Source organism: Microtus ochrogaster, linkage group LG7_11 (assembly GCF_000317375.1).
Source record: "Microtus ochrogaster isolate Prairie Vole_2 linkage group LG7_11, MicOch1.0, whole genome shotgun sequence".
In the NCBI taxonomy this organism is placed as follows: domain Eukaryota; kingdom Metazoa; phylum Chordata; class Mammalia; order Rodentia; family Cricetidae; genus Microtus; species Microtus ochrogaster.
This window is the reverse complement of record NC_022032.1, coordinates 2,117,649-2,131,388: the sequence shown is the minus strand read 5'-3', so window position 1 is coordinate 2,131,388 and position 13,740 is coordinate 2,117,649.

The following is a 13,740-nucleotide window of genomic DNA, read 5'->3' as shown; positions in this document are numbered from 1 at the left end:
TGGGATAAAACCGGACTAGCTGAACATAGCGGACAATGAGGACTACTGAGAACTCAAGAACAATGGCAGTGGGTTTTTGATCCTACTGCATGTATTTTTCCCTTTTAATTTCCAGCTAGTGGGTTCGTCATCTCTTCCACCCTGTGCTTCTATCCTGTCGCACTGTCCCACCTCAGGACCAAGGCGATAGAGCCCCTTAGTCAAGAACTGAATTCACCAAGGCTGCGAGTCAACATGAATATTTCTTCTCCATGACTTAAATCAGTCAAACTCTGATCAACATAAGCGTGACCAGATCTCAAGCCCCATAATGGATTCAGCACTTTCTACTTGATATTAATCTTTACCTTTTTCCTGGGTAATGTTTCACGCTGGTGTTTAGACTGTTATCTATTTGCTTATGTTTCTGGACTGAAAACCCTCCCACTTCATACAGGCTCTAATTAAGTTTTTTTCCTCTGGAGATAGAGCTTAGCAGTAGAGACTTGCCTAACATATTCAAGCTCTTGGGTTTTATACCTTGTACCAGAAAACCAAAGCCAAAACAAAATCAAAAAAACCAAAACTCAACAACAAAACCAAATAATAAATAAAGAAAGGAGAAACTACACTTTCTTTTATTTCAAATGTTGCACAGCAGGCGTCAGGGAAACAAACACACCATGGTGTGGGACAATCACTGGTGGCATTCTGTGGGAAATACAGAGAGCATGCAGGATGACTTGGGAGCTTCAGTTCTCTATGTGACACTAGGAGAGCAGAGTGCAGATGGACGGCATTGGTGTGTGGCCCACGGCACACATCAGGCCGCATGTGGCTGACCTCGCAACATGTTTTCTGTGGACACAGCCAGATGATAGATGACTGAATAAGATTAGTAGTCCCCCAAATCAATGCTTCTTAAGGGAAAAATGACTCATCATAAGGACAAAACAAAAGCAGGGGGAAAATGGAAGCAAGTAGGGGTTTCGACAATATAACAGCACAGCAATGCAGATGTGCCCACCATGAGAAGGGTCTAGATGAGCCAAGAACAAGTTGGGACAGTGCAGATCCCATCTAGGTCTCTGTGGGGAAGGACACTCAGGCTGGACGGTGTGCACAAGCTGGCATCTGTGTTCTTTCCTTTCAGCCCTGTCTTACTGGGGACTGGTCCAGGATTTCAACCCTGTCTTACTGGGGACCGGTCCAGGACTCGATTGCCTTCCAGACCCCATCACCCTCCTCTCATGTCACTTTGGATGCTAACCTCACTCTTTGCTTTATCGAGGAAGCACAAAGGAAGAGAAAGGCGCTTGCTCGCTCACCTGGCTGTTCCTCTCACCTCCTAAGGACTTCAGGACCCTTGGCCGCTCCCACTGCTCCTGCCTCCTGCTCATCTAACCGCACCCAGATGTTTGCAGAGTTCTCCTATCTTGGCAGAAAGCAATCCCCAGCCACACTTCCCCCGCTCCTCTCTGACATCCAGTGCCAAACTGCATGGAACATTCCATTCTGTTTGTTCTGCCTTCCCCGCTCATTGTGTTACCCACCAGTTGCCATCTGTCTTAGAATATCAGTACTTTCCTAAAGTTCATTAAAGCACGTTGTTTGTTCCCAAATCATGTGGATGCTCAAGCGACTGTGGCGTCAGAAGTTCCTGGGGACCAGGTCTAGTTTCTCTACTTGACAGCCCTTCACTTCCTTCAGTTGCTGAAGTTTGCATCTCGCCTTCCTCCAAGGCACAGGGAATAGAAGAACCCTTCCTCAGAGGGCTACTGTGATGATTAGGTAAGGCCGTGAGTCTAGGGACTGCTCAACTCATATCTAGTATGCTGTCATTTACCCAAGGCTCCCCACAGTTGGCCTCCCATCAGCCTTTGCTTCTGTGTGGGCCTTCCTCCTTCCTGACCAGTCTTCTTGTCCTCAGCTTAGTACATGGCTATAGCTGATTATCTCTACAGTGTTTCTGGTCTCCATCCCCAAGCGGTCTGGTCCAGCGGAGAAATGTAGAATCGAATCAAAATGAATGGACTGAGGAAGACAGCCCCAGATATTTTCTCTTACAACCTTTTCTCCCCAAATCTCGTCATCAGTTGTTCAAGAAATTTTGTTGTATGTGTGTGCCCTAGGGAGGTAGTAAGTCCTACAAGTTTCAGGATGTGCAAAAAGACCCCTTCTTTTAGCACTTTTAAAGAAGCCCTCTGTGTTTGAAATGCAATTAATTTTGACCTCTGTTCTGTTCTGGTTTTAGAAGTCACAGAAAATTCCTATCGCAACAGCCTTTCCTTCTCAGGCATCGTGCAGATGGAGTTGTGATATTCCAGTCCTAACCTGGGTGTGCTGTGCAGGTGATGTATGAGCAGGCATAGCAACACTGGCTGTTGCCTCTGCATTGCATCGTCCTCACCTTTACTCGACAGAAGCCAGGAACGTTCTGTGCTGCCCACCTATGGCCTGCATTTTGTGCAAAGGTGTGGGACCTTTTCCAACCTCTACCCAAACACGTGGCTGCTTCCTGTGGATGGAGCAGGGCAGACAGAAGCAAGTACAATGCAGTCAGGGCCCTGCAAGTGTCCTGTTCTGCTGTTTTAACGCTAGCTCCGCATTTCAACGCTTCTCTGATTTTCCCTTACCCTTTTTCCAGTAGTCTCTGACAAGGATGTGGACATCAAACTCTCAGGCAGTCTGAAAACTTTGTGACAGAGCCATACCTTACATGGCCTCACAGGATGCTTCAGAGATATTTTGCCTATATCAGGACTTCCCAAACTATGGTGCATTTTCAACAGTTTGAGCATTAAATTCTTAAGCAGCCGAGAGTATCAGCTAGGAAGAGAATTCTGGACAGAAATGATGAGGCGTGCGTTCTAGTGTCTGCTCTGACACGAGCCATGTCATCAGAGCTTCACCGATGCCAGTGGCTGTGAAGACCCCCAGTTAATTAGCAATCAAGCAGGAAGTATTAATAGCAAAACTCATATAGTCCTGTAAATGCCATCAAAGAAGCTGACACATACCTACTGCATCTGAGTCTGGAAACAGCAAAAGGGCAGCTGTGTAAAGGTCAACTATGGTTATAAGACGAAACAGCACATAGTTTGTTTTGAAAACATACTCTGCTTTTAAGGCTAAATCATTATTTAGTGCGTACAAGTGTTTTGGCTGGCTGGCTGAGAAGCGGTGCACGCAGTACCCACACATCCCAGAAGAGGGTAAGAGATCTCTACAACTAGAGTTACAGCTTATTGGGAGGAGACTTCTGGGTGCTGCACACTGAACCCAGGACCTCTTGAAGAGCAGTAGGTGCTCTTAACCACTAAGCCATCTCTCTAACTTTTGAAAAATTCATCCTTAACCCCCAAACCAGCTATTATTATTTTTTTCTGAATAAACAGAGCCCTAGGAGGCAGATTTGTTTTTTTCTGGATTAGTGATTGACCAGAGTCACTGAGGGCAAAAGGAAATGTCTCAGCACATGTTATTATACCTAAGTCAAATGTACGTATGATAACAAAATTCTATGGGACCAGTGAGATTGCTCAGCATGAAAAGGTGCTTGGTGCCAAGCCAACAGCCTAACTGGTCCTCCCTGGGATGCTCATGGTAGAAGGAATGTGGTGATATTTTGTTTGTGCTCTAATAAATGAAGCTTGTCTGGGGATCAGAGTGCAGAGCTAGTCACTAGTTAACCATGGAGACCAGGCAGTGGTGGTACACTCCTTTCATCCAAGCACCTAGGAGGAGGAAACAGGAAATGATATGGCTGGGCGGAGACAGAAGTGACAAGGCAGGGTGGAGACAGGAGCTTGGTCCTTTTTTGGCCGAGAAGTTGGTGAGGTAAGAGGGGACTGTGACTTGCCACTTTGTCTCTCTGATCTTTCGAAATTTATCCCAAAATCTGACTCTGGGTTTTTATTATTAAGAGCAATTAGAATTTACACTATATCTGGAGTCCAACTTTAGGGCACAAAGTCACAAAAAAAAAAAAAAAAGCCACTGGCCTGTGGCTTTGCAGCCACCATTACAGGTTCAAGCTGCATAAGGCCAGAGTCACGCTAGCTGTGGGACAATGGTCTTGTACCCTATCACTTGTATTGTTTTAATAAAACACTAATTGGCCACTAGCCAGGCAGGAAGTATAGGCGGGGTGATGAGAACAGGAGAATTCTGGGAAGAGGCAAGAGTCAGTCTGCAGTCAACACAGAGGAAGCAAGATAAGAATGCCTCACTGAAAAAAGCTCCCAAGCCACATGACTAACACAGACAAGAATTTTGGGTAATTGTAAGATATGAGTTGATAAGATGCTTGAGTTAATAGGCCAACCAGTTTATAATTAATGTAAGCCTCTGTTTTTTTTTTCTTTGGGACTAAACAGCTGCAGGACTGGGTGGGACAGAAATCTCTGGCAACACATCCTCTATAACATAATCCATAATAACTACCAATAAACTCACTGCTGTCTAGTTTTGAATAACAAATTCAGTCAGTATTTTAAAACATTTGTTTTCTGCATATGAAGGATTTGCCTGCTTGTGTGTTTGTGCACCATGTGTGTTCTATGCCTATACAGGTCAGAAGAGGGCGCCAGATTTCCCAGAACCAAAGTTATAGATGGTTGTAAAGCACCATGAGGATTTTGGGAATTGAGCTCAGCTCTTCTGGAAGCGCAGCCAGTGCTCTTAACTAGTTCTTAACAAACATCTCTCCAATCCCTCAGTCAGTTCACATATCTGCAAAATAACCATGTCCTACCCCTACCCAGGAACCAATGCTCCAGCATGGAATATCCATACAGCATGGGCACACATAAATATTTTGTAAATATGAGAAAGAGGGTGAGGAGTATAATGAAATGCTGTCTTGGGCACATGACATAGCTGATTCATTCATGAATTCATAGCCAATCAATCAACCATATCAGTCCAGCCAGAGTTCTGGCATAGACGGGATAGATGATCTCAAGATCCCACCACTTCCTGACTTGACGAGGGGATTATCTTTAAGCGTGGGACCACTGGTTGCTTTCCTGCACTCCAATGGGTGGCCCCCACCCGTGTATATATGGGCAGCAATAATTGGACTTAGTGAGCTATCAAAAGAAGACCCTGGACTTCATGGATTATCAAAAGATGACGATTACAAAGTTGGGAAGAGAATTGTGGAGACGTGGGGGAACATGGAGGGGGAAATGAGTGGTGGGTGTGACCATATTTCATTGGACGCATGTGCTAAATTCCCAATAAGAAAGGGAAAGCTAACTCTTAAGAAAAGTACTGTGTATGTGTGCGTGCGCGCGCGCGCGCACACACACACACACACACAAGAAAATACATTTGTAACTGCAGAAAGAATGATGGATTGTCCAGTGCAAGTTAGGAAAAAGACTACAGCTCTCTGCACACAGAGTACGTCTCCTGTTAGAATCGTAGTGAAATACTAATAACCTCTCAGTGTTGTCTTGGAGACAAAGTGAACCTAGACAGTGCTCAGAAATGCTGTTATTAATTACTGAACCCTGCAGGATGTGTGTGCATGCTAAGTGCAAATTTAAAATTAAATAATAAGTTCCACATATTAATTAACTAGGAAATGGGTGAAATAGATGAAAAAATCATGTTCCCTGGAGGGAAACAGCCTACACAGAAGGGCAGAATGGAGTAGGAGAATCATCAGTGCAGGCTGGAGTCCAGGCCTGGATGGAGCTTAGGATGAGCAGGGAGTGGATGGGCAGATGAAGGATGTGGCCATACAGCATGCTGTTTGTGATTGAAACTTCATCGGTTTACTATGCACCTGAAGCTTTATGGAGGCCAAGCATTCAGACACAACAGCACAGCATCCTGCCTGGAATAGTTTTTAGAGTATGTAGTGTGCAATCTATACCCCATGATTAAATGGATGACAATGGAATGAAAAGGAAATATGCAAAAAATCCATCCAACCAACCAACCAAACAACAACAAAACCCCACACAGCCCTCAACCCCTACCTCTGGTACCTACTGGCACAGACTGAACAAAATTGTTACTTGAACAACTACTACCCTTTTGTACCATGTGACCCGGAAACACTTGTTGTTTTCTAAGAAGATACCAATGTTGTTCAGCCTTGGACAAAACACAGCACAAGTCTGCCAACCATGAACTCTGAGCTACCCACGCATTCCCCAGAGCTTCCAGGGCTAAAGGGATTCCCAGTTTGACCAACTCATGCTATGCCATCTGGGTGCACAAAGAGAAATTCTTGTTGTATAGCTAACCCCTTTCTAAGCCCTTCACTCTACTGGTACAAGGTACATACAGAAATCAGTCCAACCGTGAATAGTTTCATACGAGTTAGAGGTACTCCAAATACTTGGCAAAAGGATGTGACTTTCAAGCCGCAATGAAGCTGCCTGTTTCCCTGTCTCCCCCGTGTTTTCCAGGGCAGAGGTATGGGATCTGCAGAGTCAGTGTTTCATGGAGCAGTTTTGATCATTACAGATAATCTTCCAAGCTGAGAAGAAATATTCTCGCCATCTCTGCATTTATTGCATGCTTTCCAAGTCACGGGCAATTTCTGCTTTGCAATGAAAAATCCAAGCAGACACTTACCAACTGTCTAATATCCCAGTTCTGTATCTATACTGGGCAGTTGGGGAATAATCGTGGCCATTAAACAGGCAATTGAAGGCGAGTGAGAGGCTGACACTGGGGCACCTTAAGGACACATTGCAGGATGCTGAGAAAAACTTGGGGTACAAAGGGAACTCTGCTGTGCATATGAATCTTAACCTGGGAAATGAAGAGTGTTTAGCTGAGAGGGGGAAATGGACAGCAGGAAGAGTGGTTGGGAACTGAGAATGGAAGATGCTAAAAACCCCAGCGTTCCCAAAGCATTGCCTCTTTGGTTTTAACTAACCCCATGGATGCTTCTTGTTGCATTCCTTAGGATGCTAGCCTATACTAACACCATCAAAAGGTTCCTTTGCCCTCTGGCTGCTGCTGGGTTTGGTAAAGAGGGAAGAAGGTTTGACATATTATCAGACAGAAGGTAGGCCATGAGAGAAACTGCTCGTCTCTTTTCCCTTTCTCATCCTGTGTATATATGGGATCATTGCCAGAAGTCACCGATTGTTCAAAGTGGTGCTCTCTCCCTGCTTCTTGGCCTTCTTGGTTCCTCTTGGTTCACTGTGTTTTCATCCCATGGAGCCTAAGGTGAGCTCTGTCACCAGTCCCACTTTTCTGTCCCAGCCCTTGGAGATACTGACACTGCTGCATCATGACGTGCAGGATGCCCAGCATCTCAATGGCTGCATCTGATGGGAAAGTCTGCTCCCTATTTGGATGTGGCCCCATAATGGCTACAGAACTGAATTCTAGTTAAGAATAGCCATGGGATTCCCCATAATGGCTACAGAACTGAATTCTAGTTAAGAATAGCCATGGGATTGATTTGGAGCTAAACAAGATTACTTAACTCCTTTTCAGCCAAGATTGATCATGTGACACACTCCAGGCCAATAACATGCAGTCAAATGCTGAAGAGGAAATAGGAGATTTCCATAAGTGCCCTTAAATGGAAATGGGGGTTGAAGAGATGACTCGGGGGTTAAGAGCATTTGTTACTTTTGTGGAAGATCCAGGGTTAAAACCAAGACCTGATGGGTTTGGGTCTTGCTTTGGTCCAGAATATCCTCCCTCACCTGACACTTTCCTTTGGTCCTGCACATTTTATGAGCTTCATCTTGGATCTGGGTTTACTGGCTTCTGATTAGCTATTCCTCTAGCTTCATCCTTTCAGATTCCTGGACCTTCTTCCCTCCACAATCGAACCACTTTCTGGTAAAGTGGCCTTGTCTGGAGCCCTCTGAAATAACTCTGAAGACTTAGGAAGAGAGAGCCTCAACAGGCTCATGCATCAGGACATGCCCCAGAACTGGGACCAGAGGTAAAGATGCCATATTTCTTCTACTTTCCACAGCCCCAAAATTAATTGCTTCTCTTAGAGTTAGGTCTTCTCATAAACATCTCTGATAATTAGCTATCCTTATGCCAGAGTTGTTAAATAAAGAAATAAGTTAAAAGTCAAAGGAAAATGTCTCTTAGCTCCAAAGAAACAAACCACAGCCTGCATAATAATCTAGCGATTATTGCTGGGATTTCAGAGAGATGGAGCTAGAACTCTGGCCAGGAGCCAGGACACCTGGATGATTATGATCCTGGAAGAGCCGGTTAACCTTCCAGCACCTCAGGGTTCCCAGCTCTAGTGTGAGATGATTAACACCGTCTGCCTCATACAGTCTTGAGGGTATTCCTATCGCAAATAAGACTGGCTCCTGGGCACTTTTTTTGTGAGATTTTAGCTAATGTCATCATCTGGAATGTGGAGGGCACAAATAAATGAGTTCGGAAACTGCTTTCTTACAGAACAATAGAGGATTCTGGGTATGCCCTGCAATGCAGATGACTTTCTTCCCCCTGTGGAGCCTGGGGGAAAAGGCACCTGGCAGCCTCTTCCTTTTGTCTGAATCTGGCTTTCTCTCTCTTTCATTTGGTCCTTTCTCTGCCCAACTAAATTCACAGGCGATTAACCTCCATCTACTAAGTCGCTTGAGGTCCTTTGCTCTGTTTTCTTAAGAGTTCATTTCATAAGTGAATGTCCAGGTAGCTTTTCCTGAAAACATGTGAGGAGCTCTTGCAAGCTCACGAGCATAGCGTGAATCTCGGTGTCTCTGTCTCTCTCTCTCTCTCACACACACACCTTGGGCACATCATTTTAGCACCACAGTTTGTTAAGATGCAGCATGAAGTGATGTCACCTCTAAGAGTACAATGCTGGAACCTTCCTTGCAAGGCTGGATCCCATCTCTGCATTCCTCACTGCAGGGCAGCAGCCACGTCATTCAACCCCCAGCCTCTATTTTCCCTTGTAAACGTGGAGATGGTGTGTACAGCGGAGTGACCTGAATCCTGAGAAAGGCAGCTGGAGGTCTAGGACCTAACAGAAAGCGAGTAGCTGCCATGGGCCAACACTTGACAGCTGTGCTCCTCGCTGCTGCCTGTGAGAGGGATGATCATAATGGTTTCATGAGAGGAAACCCGAGAGTCAGACCAACTAACAGTTTGCCCAAGTTGACATCACCAGGGTTGGCAAAGCAGGTTTCTAGTTGGAGCTGCCTGTCACATGTTCATTTTTGTTGTTATTGTTTTTAAGGAGAGTCTCGGTATTGCTAAGGCTGTCTCTGAACTCCCAGTCTTCCTGCCTAAGTCTCTCCTGTACCAGAACTAATGGCTATCTTATTGTCACGTTTACAGTGTCCTTTATGTGTCATTAGGGGCACAAAGTGATGTTGCAGATAGACATTAATACAATGCAGAAAGGCTAGTTATTAATGAACTAGTTAACACTCATCAAAATTATGCATTTTTGCCACCAAAGCATCTGAAATAAACCTTCTAGTGAAACTTCACTATATGGTATTCACTGATTAACTCATTCCACAGTGTGACCAATCTCTTGATGTTTGTCTAAAGAATCCAAACATTTAAAAAGACATGTACACTTTTGTGTTCACTGTAGGACCCTCCTGCAGTTCACTGCAAAACAGCCAAGCTAAGAATCAACCCATGTCTGATGTCAACAGAAGCTCCCAGGGGGAAAAGCTTCATCTATGTTAAAAACTCTACACTGATTAGAACTTCTCTGATGCGGAAAGTTGGACTCTTACAAGTCTATGGGAAAAAGTTTTTTGGGTTATCCTTGGCCTCCATAACGGGCATGCATTGTCTACCTGGCTTCTCTCTGACTCTGCCCGTCTTTCTCCCAGCACTCAGTTTAGGTTTCCTCACCTACTTCTATTCTACCCTATCAGGCCAAGCCAGTTTTCTTTATTCATTAATGGTAATCACAGCATGCAGAGTGATGGAATCCCACATCACCTGGTGACTTTCTTCTTCCAGTTCAGCTACTTTTTGCATGTGATTTCCAACAAGAAGGGTGTGGAGTAAAGAACAAAGAAAGGATCACACAGGAGGCATCTGTAAATGGTACAGCCTTTCCACTTCTAATCATATGCAACGTCTTCACTTCCATAGCAGGAGACCACACAAGGCGAGGCAGGAGGCTACAGAGCCATCTAGCTCTGTCGCTAAAGGAAGAGAAAGCAGATGTGCTAGCCTCTGCCACAGGGGATTGGCTGCCAGTGTGCCTATCCTGGAAGCAGTAATACTCTGTAGCCACCTGGACCCAATGCTTCTGTCATGAGGCATCACTGAAATGATCTGTAAAGATGTTCAGCCACTCTTGTCCATAAAACGACGAGGAAATCCCCAAAGCAGCCATTTTCTCTAGATCACGTTTAGCGTCTGCATTACCGTGTTACCAAGATCATTTCTTTTTGTCAGTTTAGAACTCTGAAAAAGTTACTACGTGGTCATTCCTTAAAACCCTATAATCCATCATCAACAACAATATTAAGTGTTGACTCCCACTCTTAAATTGAATTTTAGTGCTCTCCATTAACAGCGCACTAGAGAAACACAACAAAGAATTTCAGGGCTCAAGAGCCGCAGACAAATGAGTTCAGCAAGAAGAGGGTCAAGCAGCAGCAGGGGGCGGTGGAGAGGATGTGGAGTCTTCAAAATAAGGGCAATGGCTCCCCTCTTCCCCCTCCTGTAACTCAGGATCATCGAGGGCTATTAGCATTGTGTTTCAGATGGGCTTCCTGTTGTCCTGCAGAAAGACCCCACCTTCGTCTGGTTTCCAGATATCTCATGTTTGTTTTTCAACAGAGGCAACCAGATCCTTTGGGAGCCAGAAAGCTCAAATAATTTGGTTCAAGACATGAACAGATTTCTCACTCTCATTTAAGAGGATGGAATAATAATTGTGGAATAACAACTTCACAGTGCCCAATCTAACCCTTTTTCCTGCCCTTCAGGGTTTTCTTTCTGTTTAGACTCTTGGAAGAAGAATCGGCCATTAGTCTCAGTCTACTGGAAAGATGTGTAAATGCATCCTGGGTTTGGCTTCCTCCCATGGTGTCTCTTTAGAGGCAGGGAACAGCCCCCAGGACATTGTCCACTGTCAGCACAGCCTCCTCTACATTAGCCACAGAGCAAAGGAGGACAGGGTGATTGTCTTATGCAACCCCTATCTAGAGACCTCAGAGTTAAGAAGATGGGATCCCTTGGGAGAGTTGTTTAGGGACAACTGCAGGGACATTCTCTCCACACTTCTGTTCTTTTGACTTCCAAGCCCAAGACACAAGAAACGCTAATAACAACCCTTGCCAGCCTTCCTGGTTCTAATAAGAAACTTGGAATCCTGCTATTCTGGGGCTATCGTTGGAAAGAAGTAGAACTTCAGCTGAGCCCAGAGCTTACTCCGCCCACCAAAATACCAGACCTCCTCTTCCAGAGCATGAGAAATGTCCAGAGTGCTGAACCACATCGCTGTACTACTCTCTCCACCCCTGAAAGAGCCAGTGCTCTGTTAATATAACTCAGAAGAGCCAAGAAACAAACCAGGCAGAGACCAAATACATAAACACGCAGAGGCTGGGAGGGTGGATGTCCCTGTGTTAGTATAACAGCTAAAGTCAGTTTTCAGAGATCATCCCTGTCCTCATTATTATTGACATAGACTCTCTTCCACCTAAAGTCCATCAAAATTTGTTGCATTGCTGACCTAGGTCTTTGCTAACTGCATCTGCCTTCCTGTTGAAAGATCTGTCTTTGTTGGTCACCTCTTTTCATTTTTTTTTCCTAAAAGCTTTCCCAGCTGTGACACTGCACTGTGAAAGACTCAGCAGCATTCCTGATTCTCACCTATTAGTACCCTTTCCTACCCATCACTAAGGTAGATGGATGACTTAGATGGCTAGTCTCCTACTCTTCTAGATGTGGGCCATTTGTTGCTTCTATTATTGAGTTGCAAGAGCTCTGTGTGCATGCGTGCATGCATGCGTGTGTGCGTGTGTGTGTATGTGTGTCTTTGTAGAGCTCTTCCCCTTCCTTGATTAGATTTATATTAGATATTTCATATTTCACAGATTTCTTAAATTTCTAATTTCTTTCTTAGTAAGTTTGTTATGCACACAGACATGTGTGTGACTCATTTTGGTGAGTTGATTTATTTGTGTGCCTTGAAACTTTACTGAAAGTGGTTATCAGATGCAATTGTTTTTTGGTGAACTTCATGGGATAAATAGAATTTAGAATCATGCCATCTAAAAACAGGGAGAATTTAACTTCTTCATCTAAATAATATTCATTCTGTATATTTTTATTTTTTTATTTATGTAGCCAAGACATCAAGCCCTATATTGGGCAAGAGTTGAGAATAGGGCCCCCCTTGTCTCATTCCCGAGTGCAATGCTGGTTATAGGTTTATCATATATCAGTAAAGGTGCAGGCTTGCACAATTAATGTGGAAACCCATAACCTTTCTATATATTTATTCCAACAATGAACTAGTTGAAAGGGAAATAAAATCAATGCTTTTCATAATAGCAACAGAAAAAAATAAGACGCAAGGAAGAGACCTAACTATAGTAAAAGGCTGCGGCAAAGAAAACCAAAAAAAAAAAAACCACTTGTATTCAGCCTCCTCTGTATTGAAATGCTCTCCCCAGGAGGAGGGGATATGCATGGGACTCACAGTGCAAACAAAATCTGCAAAACCAGAAACTTGGTTTTTGTATCTCTGAAGTCCCTCCTTGAGTATACAAAAAGAATAAATGTCTACTGGGGGAGAAGACTGACCTGCCTGGCTGTGAGAAGGGATTCTCAGAGCTGCAGAACTCCCCACAAACTGTAGAGGGCTCTGGCTTGCAGATTTCAGGGGTTGTCACCTGTGTTGGAGTGGCCTAGGGTGATACAGTTTCTTTGGAATTGTCCTGCTCCTGTAGGTACCGCTCATCCCCACTCCTGCTAGAAACCCTGATAACTCAGTGGTTCACCGACTTGGACTTTGGTGCAATTTTTATTTTGTGCTGTTGTGGGGTGAGTAGTTGTGATGTTGCTTCTCCTCAGGAAAAGTCTCTCACACAGCACACAAGGGTGAAGGGAACTGTGGAGGATACGTGTGCTTGCATTCAGTCATTTACACACTCACACACACGAATGACAGTGTATATGCTGTTCTCATGAACGGGAGGATTTAGTATTTTTAAAATGTCTACAACACCTGAAGTAATCTGTAGATGTCAGTACAAATCCTGACACTCTTCTGAAAGAAACAGAAATGTGTGTGTATGTGTGTGTGTGTGTATGTACGTGTGTATGCGTGTGTGTGTGTGTGTGTGTGTATGGGGTGAGGGAAATGGGTTATTTATTTTGAATCACAAATGATTTGAAAAACCCAAACCAATTCAGAGAAAAAAAAAATAACAAAGCTATAGTTATCATGATATCTGACTTCCCAAATACATTATGAAGACAGTGATAAAGCAGTGTGTGGCTAACATAAATTCATCAATGTGTTTACAAGCAATTGATTTTCTAGAAAGCTATCAAAAATTTATATTGCAGAAAAGGTAATCTCTTCAACAAATGATGCCATAAACTGGATATTCACTTACAGAAGAAGGAACTAGGCCCAGACAGAATGATGAGGCAGCCTACAGAACAGGAGAAAACATTTGCAGAATACACCCACGACAAAGGCTTGGTAACTGAAACAAATCAAACAGCTCAACAAATTTAAAGTCTAATTGAAACTGCGTGGAGGTTGTAGAAGACGTTTCTTTTTTACATGATTTGTTGTGAGTGCAA